Source organism: Dermacentor andersoni, chromosome 7, assembly GCF_023375885.2.
Source record: "Dermacentor andersoni chromosome 7, qqDerAnde1_hic_scaffold, whole genome shotgun sequence".
In the NCBI taxonomy this organism is placed as follows: Eukaryota; Metazoa; Arthropoda; class Arachnida; order Ixodida; family Ixodidae; genus Dermacentor; species Dermacentor andersoni.
Genome location: NC_092820.1, coordinates 128,982,271 through 128,997,003, shown reverse-complemented (window position 1 = coordinate 128,997,003; position 14,733 = coordinate 128,982,271). Strand labels below are relative to the sequence as shown.

Sequence of the window (14,733 nt, the reverse complement as noted above, 5' to 3'; positions counted from 1 at the left end):
CGTAATGCTCCACAAAGAAAGCAACAAAATCCCAATAAAGAAAGGCGTTAGACAGGGAGATACAATATCTCCAATGCTATTCACAGCATGTTTACAGGAGGTATTCAGAGACCTGGAGTGGGAAGAATTGGGGATAAAAGTTATGGAGAATACCTTAGCAACTTGCGATTCGCTGATGATATTGCCTTGCTTAGTAACTCAGGAGACCAATTGCAATGCATGCTCACTGACCTGGAGAGGCAAAGTAGAAGGGTGGGTCTGAAAATTAATCTACAGAAAACTAAAGTAATGTTTAACAGTCTCGGGAGAGAACAGCCGTTTACGATAGGTAGCGAGGCACTGGAAGTGGTAAGGGAATACATCTACTTAGGGCAGGTTGTGACCACGAATCCGGATCATGAGACTGAAATAACCAGAAGAATAAGAATGGGCTGGGGTACGTTTGGCAGGCATTGTCAGATCATGAACAGCAGGTTGCCACTATCCCTCAAGAGGAAAGTGTATAACAGCTGTGTCTTACCAGTACTCACCTACGGGGCAGAAACCTGGAGGCTTACGAAAAGGGTGCTACTTAAATTGAGGACGACGCAACGAGCTATGGGAAGAAGAATGATAGGTGTAACGGTAAAGGATAAGACCAGATTCAGTGAGGGAACAAACGTGGGTAAATGACATCTTAGTTGAAATCAAGAAAAAGAAATGGGCATGGGCCGGACATGTAATGAGGAGGGAAGATAACCGATGGTCATTAAGGGTTACGGACTGAATTCCAAGGGAAGGGAAGCGTAGTAGGGCGCGGCAGAAAGTTAGGTGGGCGGATGACATTAAGCGGTTTGCAGGGACAACATGGCCACAATTAGTACATGACCGGGGTAGTTGGAGAAGTATGGGAGAGGCGTTTGCCCTGCAGTGGGCGTAACTAGGCTGATGATGATGATGATGATGATGATGAATAGAGGCAATGGAAGGCTTTTTAGTAATTCCAGGGATCTGCAGTGTAACGACAGGTTTAGGCAGAACCCACGGGGGTATCCTCGGAATAGAGGCGGGAAAAAATCTTGACGGCAAAACACTCTGATGGCGCGATATAGTCCTTGAAAAGCTGGAACCTGGGTGGGTGGCAGGGAGCGATGACAGAGGATGGTGTCTGTGTCGGGTGAACACGCAAAGGTACATTCGAAGAGGCTCGCAGAGCAAGTATACCCCAATAGGACACGCACGAGCTTCCGCAATTGTTCCATTGGTTGACGTGCATCGTGGGAGTCCTAAACATGTGCGCAGTGCTTGAGCTTGAATGCTCTCCAGCGCGCGCGCACAGCTAAGCCCCATGCTTGAGAGCGCCGGAATGCTGTACCGTATATACCCTACAAATAGTGCTTGGTACAATTGGGGTAACGACGACTCCGAGGGGCCTCATCTTGTTCCTGCAACGACGCGAAGGACGTGAACAAAACTCTTCAGCTTTGACTTCAGTGCGGCGACGTGTCTTGACCAAGATAATTCCCTGTCTATGACTAAGCCAAGGAATCTATGATGTGTAACCGTAGTTATCGCTGCTCCGCTAGCAATTATCGGATACCTGGTCATTTGTTTTCGCGTGAATGTAATCACGGAACATTTTTCTTTTGAGAGTTGGAGGCCTTGACGCTGCATGTTGAAGCCTAGGAAGCATTTGGCGACGGGTGGCTCCAGATGCCGATATGCCTATGTCATCCGCATATGCGCTAATCTTCACCGTGCTAGGAAGTTCGGATGCAAGGCCAATCAATGCAACATTGAAGAGAGTTGGACTGAGAACTCCCCCTTGTGGAACACCTCGATGTATATGGTACTGTCCGGTGTCGCCACCACTTGTCGACATATACACCGTGCGACTTATGAGGTAGTTAACAATCCATGCCTATAGCCGGCCACCGACGTCTAAATCTTCCAGTGCATCAAGGATTGCATAATGGAGTACATTGTCGTATGCACCCTTAATATCCGGAAACACAGCTCCAACTAACCGACGGCGACTTCTTTCCTGTTCAACAGTGGAGACCAAGTCGATAACACCGTCAATGGCAGAAGGGCCTCTTCTAAATCAGTGCATAAAACCAGGAAAGCAGTTATTTCTCTCTAAAAGCCATTCCAGCCTTTACAAGACCATTCTTTCCATTACTTTGCCGACGCAACTGGCTAAGGCGATCGGTCTGTAGGAGGAAAGCTCGTTAGGGTACTTCCCCGGTTTAAGCAGCTCTACAACGCGGCTGCATTTCCAACAATGTAGAACATTTCCTGTCTCCCACGTCGTATTGTAATAAGATAGAAGACGTCGTGATTCGCTGCCAAGATGGCAGAGGGCAGCGTATGTGATTCCGGCTGCCCTTAACTGCAGAATTCACACAAACCATACTGCAACAAAGTCAGACAAGGCACGAGAGAAGAACTGCCTACCTCGTGCAAAAGAATGGTCTTACGGACGACTTTACAAGACCCTCGCCGACATACCTGCAATGTACGTTGCAATGTACGTCGACGTCGAACACAAGACGTGGGATGCCGTCCTGCTGTACGTAACCTTCGCTTACAAGAGGGCTGTGCATGCCATTCAAGTTAGTTTACGGCCGGAACCCTACAACATTTCTCGACGCCATTCAGTCACACGTCAGCGATGAAGAGGATCTCGAAGTCGCCGCCTATCTCCAGCGTAGAAGAGGCCCGACAGCTCCACCCCCCCGGCACATTAAGAAACAACACAGGACTGACAGCCGGCACTACAATCTTCGACGGCGATGCGTGGAAGACAAGCCTGGCGACCATGTGTTAGTTTGGGCCCCGATACGCCGAGGAGGACTTAGCGATAAGCCCTTACGCCGCTTTTTCAGACCCTACAAGATCATCCAACGCATTGGCGCACTGGACTATGAGGTCGTGCCAGAGAGCATTTCGCAATCACAGCGCCGCCGCTCACGACCTGAAATAGTCCATGTTGTCTGACTTCAGCCGTAGCGCTAACGAACTTTGGGGCATTGAGTACCTAAACTTAGGACTTTCTTTAGACTTTGTTGCTTTGGACTTTGTTTGTTCTATTCTTACTTTTTAATTCTTAAGTGTAATTTTGCTGTTCGCTCTTCTTTCATGTTTCTAGCATTGGGACGATGCGTTTTAAGAGGGGGGTATTGACACGTGCAGTTGTTTATCAGGTGACCGCGTTTCATTGTCTAACAAATGTTATCACTCAGCGCAATAGGCACCTGTGCGTATCGGATGTTTCTGGAATGTTGTCAGTGGCTCTATCCGCTGTCCACCCGCCGCGGTTGCTCAGGGGCTATGGTGTTGGGCTGCTGAGCACGAGGTCGCGGGATCGAATCCCGGCTACGGCGGCCGCATTTCGATGGGGGCGAAAACACCCGTGTACTTAGATATAGGTGCACGTTAAAGAACCCCAGGTGGCCAAATTTCCGGAGTCCGCCACTACGGCGTGCCTCATAATCAAAAGTGGTTTTTGGCACGTGAAACCCCATAATGTTATTTTTTTATCCACTGTCTCTTGCTAGCGGACCTTGTACGATATTATTGGATGTATGCGCGACGCGAAAGGTGTAGAACTTTCTCGAAGACACGTGGGCACAAGCGATTACTCTGAAACGTTCAATGACAGATGTATAAAAGCGAACTCGCTTGAACAGCTGATGAGATTTTGACGATCGCCGACCGTACTCACCTCTATTGCCGAGCTTTGAGTGTAACTTCCGTCGGTTGGCACAAGTTCACCAAATAAAAAGTTAGTTTCGGCATTCAGCTTTATCGCTCTGTTGTTCACTGTCACTACTATGTGACAATATCCTAGAAGGCTGTATAAGCATGGATACTTGTAGCCTAATGTTACTCTTAAGTCAGTAAAGCTTGGAGGAGGAGGTTGGCTTTAGGAGCTGCGCAAAGGGAAAAAAATCAGTACTGTTTGGAGTAACATCTTGTTTTAATATATACGACAGCGAATCCTAAAACCTGTGGCCCAATATTGTACTAGCCAAAATAAGGTACATACAGGTAATTGCAAATATACGTACTATTCTACGTGCCCTATAGTAGTTTTCTGCATAGTTCGCACACGGGTTCAGACATTGTCCCATTTTTTTTTATTGGAGCCCTAAATTTGAGATGCCCCTGTGCCCTGTTGTCTTCAGTCGGCGACGCACACGGCCTCTCCAAACGCTCGTGGTTATGCAAGTCTTCACGGCATTTTCCGAACTCGCAACACCGCCACTTCACACTTCTAAAATCGAGACAAATTTTCGCATACGTGAACTGCGTTTTCCTGTGGATTTCCATAGGCGTTTGTCCCCCTTGCTTCATAGAAAACGAATCACCCTTCGTCGCTTGTATGCCATGGGCGTGTCAAGCGCCACTGCCATCTTCAACAGCTGACAGATGTGGCGTGCCGCGCAGCTACCCACAGATAAGGGCGGGCCCGTCTAAGAAAAATGCACCACTTGGAAGGGTGTGATAACTTCGCATTCACAGCTGCATTTTTTTTTTTTTGCTAAGAAAAAAGAGGGTATAGGTTTTCTGATTAGTCCGTATGAATGTAAGACAGGAAAAGAGAAAAATAATCGAGAAAAAGTGATCACGATGACAGGTAAAAAGGAATAAACGCTAATGAAATAATTGGTGACATACAAGGTGCCGTCATTAGGGAGTGACTTGTCGAGGGAACAAGCCGCATCAAAAACCATTGCAGGTTTGCCAGTAAACCTCTAGTTCGCTGCAGAAAGGCATGCATTTATTTCATTAAGAAATGAATGTGATGAAAATAACCACCAACTGGTAAGTTAGAAAACCTCCACGTTACGGGTAGGAAAAAAAAAGAGAAGGGAAAAGCGCGGGCATTAGCGAGTGTCACAACTGAATATTTACTTTCGGTGGGTTCACTGTAGTGAAGGCAATGAAACATTGTAATCTTCAGTGGGCACGCCAAATAAAAAAAATCGGAGGACGCTTAAGCTTCGCCTTCAAGAATGCAACGCGACAGCGTTATCGCAGCCCGTTTGCACCGCCCACTCATTCGCTCGGCATGCTCTTCACGAGGCGAAGGGTAGAAGGGGGCGACGGGCGTGCCACCTGTCGGGGCAGCGCCGTACATTGCGTGTCTTCTGTGTTTGCAGCAAGATGGCTCTGCGTGTGCATCAAGCGCAGAAGAAATGTAGCGGAAACGTACTTCGCTACTCGTTCAAGTGGGACTTCTGTAATTTACATGCTCATAATTACCGATATACACCACAGTATAACTTTCTACGGCGCGTTTCTAAGGCAACACCGCATTCACTGGAGGCTCTTTTGTCGCGCTTTGAACCATCGAACACATGGCTGAGTGGTAGCGTCTCCGTCTCACGCTCTGGAGACCCTGATTCGATTCCCGCCCAGCCCATCTTGCAAGTTGTTTTTACTTATGAATTGCCTTCCGGGATTTTTCGCTCGCGGCCAACGCCGGCGACACCGGCTTTTCTGCGACACGAGCTCCTTAACGCTATCGCGTTCAAACACGCAGCCGTTATTCTTACCGCAGGTGCATGTACATTCTCCAGTTTCCTTGACGAAGCAAAATGACTTCGGTTTATCTTCATTGCAATTAGAAGAGCACGTTGAAACAGCTAAATAAAAGAACATCATAATTAGTACGATTATTACACTGTAAATCTATTTCTTATGGTCGACCATTTCCAGATACCTTCATATGTAGCAGTTTTGTTAAATGTAAGTAAATGCCGTTCCTCTTTTTTTTTTTTCTGTATTCTGTATGTACATCATTAGCAGAAACGCTGTAACACTTGATAAATTTATCCGTTCTTCCATAAAAGCATTAGTTTTCTAAAAATATATGTCAGTAAGAATTTATATAAAGGAAAATTTTTAATCACAAGCTAAGAAGTCGGTGCATATATTGAGCTATCTGACAGTTCTAGCTGGAGGGCTTTAATGCTTAAATTTCGCTTGAATGTCACAAGAAATTCACTTCTTGCCAACTATGGAGATATCTTTCTAAAAAAATGTACTGGATAATAATTTCAAATTACTTTTAGCAGACACTGTAGTAACAGGCAGGAAGGAAGAAAAATTATGGTAGCTGAAAAAGACCAGTTCATGCGAAAAATTTCTGACAACGTTACATTTATTGCTTTTTTACTGAGCCAAATTAACACGGAAAATGCTAAAATGGATCCAATTATGAAGTGATATAAAAGAAGGATGCCAATACAATGTCTAAAATAGAATTTGTTATTGCACCTAGTTTCAGACCTGAATAAAAAAATGTACCTCCAACAAACTTTGGCAAAATAGCGGGAATTTCAAAGAGCACTCATGTGATCAAAAAAATTTTGTCCGACGGAAATACTTTGGTGATATTTTATACAGATAATAGCCATGTAGCCCATTTTTTTTCAAGAAAATCAGTTATGGTAATTTTTTGTGTCTGGGCCGTTTCGTATGCAATGACCCTGTAATGTCGTAGTCACGCGGCTATATTCTCATAGTCATCACTGCAACATCGTAAACCCATTGCCGTCATCCCATCCACCTCCTAACGCCTTTATCGATCTATCGACGTCATTTCTTTTTATTAATTCTAAGATATTTATGCGGTCGTCCTTCACTTCTCAATATGTCGCCACTGGCATTCTATTGTGGTCATTGCGTCGTCGCGAAACAGTAGCTATTATGCATCTGTTGACATAACATCATCGTCATGCCATCATCGTCATTCCAGCATCCTCATATGGTGGTCTTACCACTACGGTCTCGCCTTCTTCGTCGTAAATTTGTCGTTATCTAATTGTGGTAATGCCGTCGTCTCACTTTGCCACCGTTATTCATAATCTAGGAATCTTCATCTGAATGTCCTTTGTGCTGTTGGCGTAAAACCACCCTTTGCCATTCCATCGACATCTTTCTTTCTTCGACATTCCATTGTCACTACTGCGACGGCGTAATACAGCCGTCGTCATGTCGCCGTACTCATGGGCTACCTTGACAACTGAGTGCCATAGCAACAAGAAAGAACATCAAATTAGGTCACATAAAGCTGCTACAACTGAAATATCACAATTACACGGCTGTTCAAAACCTCGGCTTGATAAATACGACGTCAGTTTGCCTTGCTAGAATACTAAGCGTATTGCCACCGACAGTCAACTTGAGATGAGTTCGCTTGTAATGTTAGCTTGTGATGTTACATGACATTGCTAAATAATCACCATTATTTGCAATTATATTTAAATTAATCATCCCCAAAACGTTTGTAAAATTATGTACGCGGTAATTTTGTTCACGGTATACTGAGTAACTTAAACTTAATTAAGCACTTGGGAATGTCTTTCAATACCATCATATAAATCACCAACGCACTGCTTCAGAGATGTTTCCTCATGCGAGTGAATACGTAGAATTAGGAGGGCGGCGGATGAGTATTAGTGCACAAACTTGTAAAGTCTACCGATTTTTAACAGTACCGCGCGAGCATCGACTGGCCGGCCGGTGAGTGCCTTCTAACAGCGCGAAGCCATGAGACCAGCAAGAATAGCGCATGCGCACGAAGTTCACTACAAGCGCTAGTTTCGTCTGCTACACTGTAAATCAGTCGGGCACTTTGGGAAGTATATCTATCGATAATCGCCATCTGTGCTGCTTGGGTTTCCTTTCTTGATAACGATGCACTTGATAATTTCCTGCCGAGAATGATGTGTCATGCTGATAACGCGCATGCCATTCGTGACTTGGAACTACCGGGCTCGCGGCGTTAAAGAAAGAAATTGCTCTCAAGACTGATGATTATTGTTGTGCGGCAAATGAACACCTCAAAGGGTGCAACCTTTTTCAGACTGTAGGCTCTTTCGACCAGCACGACACAGCCCCTTTCGCGATTAACTCGGTGCAAGCTCCCTCGCCTCGCAGTTGAAAAAAAGCCTCGCAGTTGAAGAACAGTTCGTCCTGGTCTGGGACGAATTTTTCTTCAGCTGCGAGGCTTTTCTGTCCAGAAACCCCTATGCGTTTCCTTTGTAGCAATTGCTACGAATGGGTGGATGTCTCGTTTTCTTTGATTATTTACTTCTCGCCATCTTGCGGGTCTCCGCAGAAGTATTACGCCAAATGGAAACATTTATGGCACACTTTAGACAGAGACTTTTAAAAATCTAACAAGAAACAATCGGAAAGAACGGTCAAGCATTTGGTGTAGTTTGTGAATAAATGTTAATAATGATGATTCAGATGAGAATGATTTTCAAAAACGCTGTTGTGATGGCAAAATAAAATCTATTACACTCACGAAAATCCGCAAGCTTAGCAAAAATAATGTGTTCTAGCAGTTTGCAGCCTGTACTGGTTAATGATCCCGGGGAGGGAATTTATAGGTGATGTTTTGCTGCTCGATTCATGCAACGCAATTGGACATAACGCTTTCCAGTGAACATGATGCATATGCGCTACTCATGCTGATTTAGTCGCTTCGCGTGCTCAGAAGGCCCTGACAGGCCAGCCAGTCGGTCATCGCGCGGTAGTGCTAAAGAATTGGTAGACTGCACAGCCTTGCTGTGCACGAGCAAATAACTCAACCTTTTATTCTTAGCCAGTAGTGCGTTGAGCGCCGGTTCCGGATGACTGAAACTTTATACGATGACGTGCAGATGCGGTGCCTAGTTGAACTTTCCTTCAAAGAATGTACCTGATCAATTCGGCACATGTAATCACAATCTAAAATGGCCAGTGAATGCACAACTTGAAGGATATTCAAGATGAACCACTTCTATATTTTCATTTACCTTGATCCATATTCCGAGTACTGCGAGCAGAACCAAGACTGCTGGCCGGTGCACATGGTCTAATTCGCTTTCTTGCACGGGTGAAGATCGGGACTTACACGAGAAATCGACTCAGTCCACCATAGCCCAAGCCCGTCGCTCAATTGATCGTGCTTGGGAAGGCCTCATACTACATAGCTGCATCTGAATCCGTCTTCCCCCCCCCCCCCCCCCCCCAAACCATTCAAATATTCGTTGATGAGGCGCATCAATCCACCTATGCTTGAATCAATAAAGATTACTTGTTATACTACTTTGGCAGTACGCTCCATCACTACTAAAGGGACACCATCGACTAACAGCAGAGTAGAATCACGTAAAGCCATTCTAGTTCCTTTCAGTTGTACCGCTAGCCCTCCAGAATTGGGCAAATATTTCTGCCTCCCCCCTCCCCACTTCACCTCTCAGTCATACGACGTCACGAAAACCACAAGAACTTCCAACCTGATTTGACGTGTAGAAATGAATGTGCATGATTCATTCAAAGAAAATAAATTGATGTTATTTTGGAGACTGCGTCTTTGTGTGCCACTACCCTCCACATTTGGTTATAACTGTTTTGAATGGACCCACTCCGCCTGCCTTTCGCATGATGTCGCAAAATTGCGAAATCTGACCACGTGAAACTGATGTCTAAGCACTAAAGATGCAGTAGTGTGCCAAACTAGGGTGTCATGCATACTGCTCTAGACATCTACTTCGCCTAAGTGCCTGAGTTTACTCGAAGGAGGTCAGTGAACAAAGACACTGCGAAATGTGCGAAAGCAGCAGGCAATAAAATGTCAAGGTAAAGCCCCAATGCCAACCGGAGAGTACCTTGCGCATGCTACTTCCTCGCTTACTCCATTCTGCGTCATCATGGGCATGTGTCTTCTTTCGGACATTATCTGTCTAGCTACCATTGAATGCTTAAATGTGACTAGTGCAGACTTCGCGCATTCTCACGCCAACCATTTTCTTCCTATTGAATACGTTAAACAATAATTTTTAATGATGTACTTCATTGGGTAGAACGTTGAACAAGTGCACGAAGGCATCGATGGTTGGACCACGGGACTCCATCTGTTTCGGCCACCCATGACCTAATGCCCAAGTGATGACAACCTAAGTGTGAATCTAGATAATTCAGTGAAGCTGGTGGCGCACAAAAACTTGAATTTAAAGTTATGTTATATTTGTGTCATTCAGCTGAGGGCATCGCCAGAGCTCGCACAGGTTTCAAAATTCGACAAGCGGCAAATTCTGGCGTTCCTGCGTAACATTCCCAAGGTGAATGTTTTACAATAACCGGAGAAAACCCCATTCCGAAAAGAACACAATATGGCTGCTCGCTGATCGATTTCCCACTGACTACTCGCACCATCCATGCAGAATTAACTTGTCTCCGTAGAATAAAGGTGTTTGCGCTAAGTATAATGTTTTCGAAGAGATTTAAATAAAAGCAAAATAGAATAGTTTTTATTCATGCGGCTGGTGCTCCAACTACTCATTTCCTCGTTGCAACAACTCAGGTGCCAATACAGCCCACTGCTTGCGTCTATTTATTTAGATGTAGAAGCGTGCTCCGTGATTATTTTTTTTTCTCGCTCTTTTGTCGACCGCACTTTTGTTTACATTCACCACAAGCCCAAGTCTATCACGGATAGGCGAAGCACAGTTTCAGTGAAGACGAGCTCAAGACTCTCCTACTTGTGGCTACGAATGTGAGAGCCCATTTTAAATACTGCGCCATCCTGTAAGTTCAACTAGATATTACCGCGCCTAGTAATACGACACCCTCCATCTAGCTGCATGCATCAGCAAGTAAACTAAAAAGTAACTGCGCTAAAGTAAACAGGGCATACAGGTCCTACTGTTCAAACATTTCAAGTAGTCCCAGAAATCATGGCATAGGTGTTAATTCGCAAGTTCCCGAAAAGTCGTAAGAAGATCCATCAAACAGCGGCTCACAGGATGAGTTTCGCTTCGCGCAAGTAGCAATTTGCCGTATCAGGCGTACGCACTTGGTATTTCTGTCCTCAAAGTGAGCAGTATACGTGGCTTTCACGTCATCCAATTCGGTTGCGTCAAACACCAAACCAAAAAAACTTTGTTTTCTATAGGTGTGCATTCGCAACAACTTAAGGAACATTTTTGATGTAGTTTAAATGAACCTCAATGAAGCACTTCAGACAATTGAGGATCGCGCGACACGTTTGACTCTTTTTTAGAAAACGTCTGTGCGACCCATCACAATTATGTTTCTCTTGATTTAGGGCAATCTTTCCGCTACCACGAAGGTGTAACCATCTGCGAACCCTACGACTGGCGGAACCCTATGGCTGGTTCTAAGGACCAAGTTATCACGATGCTTCTAGTAGACCAACCAGACTAATACTACACGTTTCAGGGGGAATATTTCATGAATATTTTCATATCATGTACCAATTAAGTGCAAAATGCACCCAGAAATATCTGCGTCACGCATCATTGTGACATGAGCCTATTACTGTCGTTTTCCTTGTTGCTGACACCGCAAGTTGCGCAAGGCCGCTGCAGCGGTGATGCAATTTCGGGCTGCTTTATTTTACACTGATCAATTGCAGGCGCAGCGCGCCTTTGTAAATTGATTCGTATTAGGCCAAGCCATTTTATCCACGCTTCACAAACGCAACGTAAGGCCAAATAAGGATACGCGAAATAACGTGACAATTCCCAAAAGGTCGCAGTCACACAATTCCCGTTTAGGTAATTTAACACGCCCACTGTTTCTCTACTAAATCATATCTACAATTTCCTGGTGATGACCTACTTTAGTCGTGTAAAGAATAAGGTCCTCGTGGATGTTGACAAATATGGCTCAATATTACTTTACTTGCCTGGAGGCTCTGCTTTTACCATTCGTGATGCAACCATCTCTAGAACAATGCCCACAAGGCATATCAATTTCCAGTTTCCCTGAAAAACATGCAAGCACAATAGAATTATAAACAACTAACATATAAGGTTTTACTTGCCAAAAGCATGATTTGATTATGGGGCACGCCGTCGTGGGTGACTCCGGAAATCAGGACTACCTAGGGTTCTTTAAAGTGCATTTAAATCTAAGTACATGGGTGCTTTGTATTTCGCCCCCATTGAAATGCGGCCGCGCTGGCCAGGATGCGGACCCACGACCGCATGCTTAGAAGCCCGACACAATAAGCACTAAAGAGTGACGTTGAATCGCAATAAAGTGGCAAGAGCCCAAGGCTACTCATTATTATCCCAAAACACGAGAATACTCAGTCGAGAAAATAATTATCGTTTGGGCTATGCCCTAGGAGAGTAGAAAAATTGCGAACAGACTTATAATTTTACAGAAAAAATTTGTACTCTGACGTCGCTAATATAAACAACTAAAAACCTACATTCACCGAGCGTGCCCGCTGTAGAAAACATTTGATACGAATTCTTTACATTTATATTCACAAAACTAGTCACCCTGCACCTATTGAAACCGCTGATGCGTTTTGCGTGCTCTCACTACAGCAATAGGCGGACAGGGAGTGCAATTTGTGGATAACTCTAAGTCGATCAATGTAAGCCGAAGGCGCATGAAGATACAGCAAAATGAGCTGTAAGAAATTTAAAATTGTTTTATAATAAGCAATAGAAAAATGAAGCGACGCGTATAGCGCAACGACATTGCGATATTGTTGACGTGGCCAAAAATTTCGCATGCTCTTACCATAGATGGTAATTCGCCGCAAATACTTCTCCTGAGTTACTCGCGCCTTTAGCACTGTTATTTGCACCTGCTATAACTTGTATATTGTACTGCTGTGCTGGCACACGTGGAAGCATTGTGCACCTGCGAGGCAACATCTTGACCCGAAGGAATGTAAGCCGTGGCAAACAAGAAATGATAGAGTATTTCTTTGCGACGCGATTGTATTGCAGAAATTAGCATTACATGCATGACGAAGATGATGCCAGTGTTTAGGCTCACGGTAGAGCAAGAATCTTCATAGGGTTCCACTTTCTACCAACAGACCCACACGAGCTGTCTTTTCGATGCAGGTAACTATTCTCTGCCTCCGACTTGACTTTGCTAGCAAGACATGCTCATAATGTTGTAGTGCAAAAAAAAGGACATTTGCAGAAGAGGCCACAAGGAAAATATTATGTGAAGCTATTCTAAGAGCATAACTTTATGATTGACAAAAGGAAATTAGTCGAATGCGCAAAAAAATTTCATTTTATATTACCATTCAGATATAAAACGGCATTCTCGAGAAGACAGCCTCTCGTGTGCCGCAGATGGGTTTTCGAGCAGTTGTGCGAAGCACCAGGTTTTGGTTGTGATACAATTTATCTTTAATGAACATGTTACAGTTCCTTTCAGATGTTGCCTCAGTACGCTATCCTTTGGAGTTAAGCTGATTCATCCAACTTTCCGGTCTCATTTACTCTCACCTTTCGATAACTCCCGTCTTTAAAATTTTTAAATCTGGAGCTTGATAGAAGGCCGATAATTCCAGACTGTACAGTCAAGCCTTCCAAACTTTATTGCTGTTTTGCATGTAAGATTTGCATCACTGATTTTGCAATTAGGCAATAACTGGGAAATTCGAAGCATGTAAACAACCACTAAATAGGCCGTTGCGATATAGTGCCGACAGTACTTGATGGATTACTTGGAGTAAGAAAAGAGTACTGTGGTTGGACAGGGGCTGTAGGCGTGCTCACCGTTCGATTACATATTAGTCCAGCAGTGAAATAAAATTTACCCTTTTACTACCTAAATGGGCGGTTATATTAAAAATAAGTGATGTGGCTCAGAGAACAGGGACAAGGTCTGAGAGAAAGTGGCAAGGAGAAAATGGAACTAAGGCTCATGTTTAAACATAAATATAAAGGAAATAAACTTTTTACCATAACTAAAGGGGGTGAATTGGGTGCAGCAAAAAAATAAATCCATTTCCAACACATGTACTACAAGTAATCAGAAGTCAGTTTCGTGTATTCGTTAATCGTAAGTGCAGTGACTGACTTTTCACCGCAAATACATTACACCCGCTAAGTAAATACTTAAAAAGTGAATTAGAAAAATAGTTCTCCAAGCAACTGACTGGAGATTACAGCACATTGGTAACTACCACACAAATTACAACATGCAGAGCATCTATACTTATTGTTCAGTCGACATTATTCATTCGTCTTAATCCTCTAAAGCAGCAATTATAAAACGCAAAGCAGAGCTGAATGTGAAGTGCGTGCCCTTAACATACGAAAGAAAAGTTCTGGCAGGTGTTACACCCTTGTAACACCAGAAGGCGAACACCTGCTGAACATCTGGTAATACATGCTGTAGTACGATCGAGGTTCGAGCTTTCCAAGAAATACTTGCGATGCATTACCTCATAATGAGTAAGTCATAGCCAGTCATAACGGGCCAAAACGGGAAGAACACGTGGCACACTAAAGCGACCTCCTCACTAAGGCACAGCGTCACGTGCTTCTTGTGCACTGGTGTACTTGCGCGTCCTTCCTCGCGAGCCGCAAGAACGTGCACGCTCCTCTATGGCTAGCCGCCGACAATAGCTGCTGCCGCCTCCGCTCCAAATGTGAAGTCAATGTGCAGAGCACGCGCGCCCGCTATTCTGCAACCACAACCGCTGCCGCGACAGCAATTACTAAACCTCAAATTCGGCAGACAGTTAAGGGGTCGTACACGGGGGAATGCTAAAGCCTTATACCGCTTGTAGACCTTGGAACGTCATCAACGCGCTCATTTGATACACTCGTGACGTGACGCCACCTCCTCCGCAAGCCGTAATGTGCACCGCCTAGTGACACACGTACTAGTCAGCAACATGGCTTTGATATGATGGGTGCAATCAGGCACGGACTAGAGGCACCATTAATAAGCTGA

The 14,733-nt window shown here is 44.5% G+C and overlaps 1 long non-coding RNA gene across 1 annotated transcript in view; it reads right to left on the bottom strand.

The window, feature by feature from the left end:
* The window catches only part of LOC140219334 (uncharacterized), a 30,433-nt gene extending 24,804 nt beyond the window's left edge, over window positions 1–5,629 (bottom strand). Inside the window, exon 1 of the long non-coding RNA XR_011895533.1 lies at window positions 5,544–5,629. This is a non-coding gene — a long non-coding RNA (uncharacterized lncRNA). The remainder of the gene's footprint in view (window positions 1–5,543) is intronic.
* Between the last annotated feature and the right edge of the window lie 9,104 nt (window positions 5,630–14,733).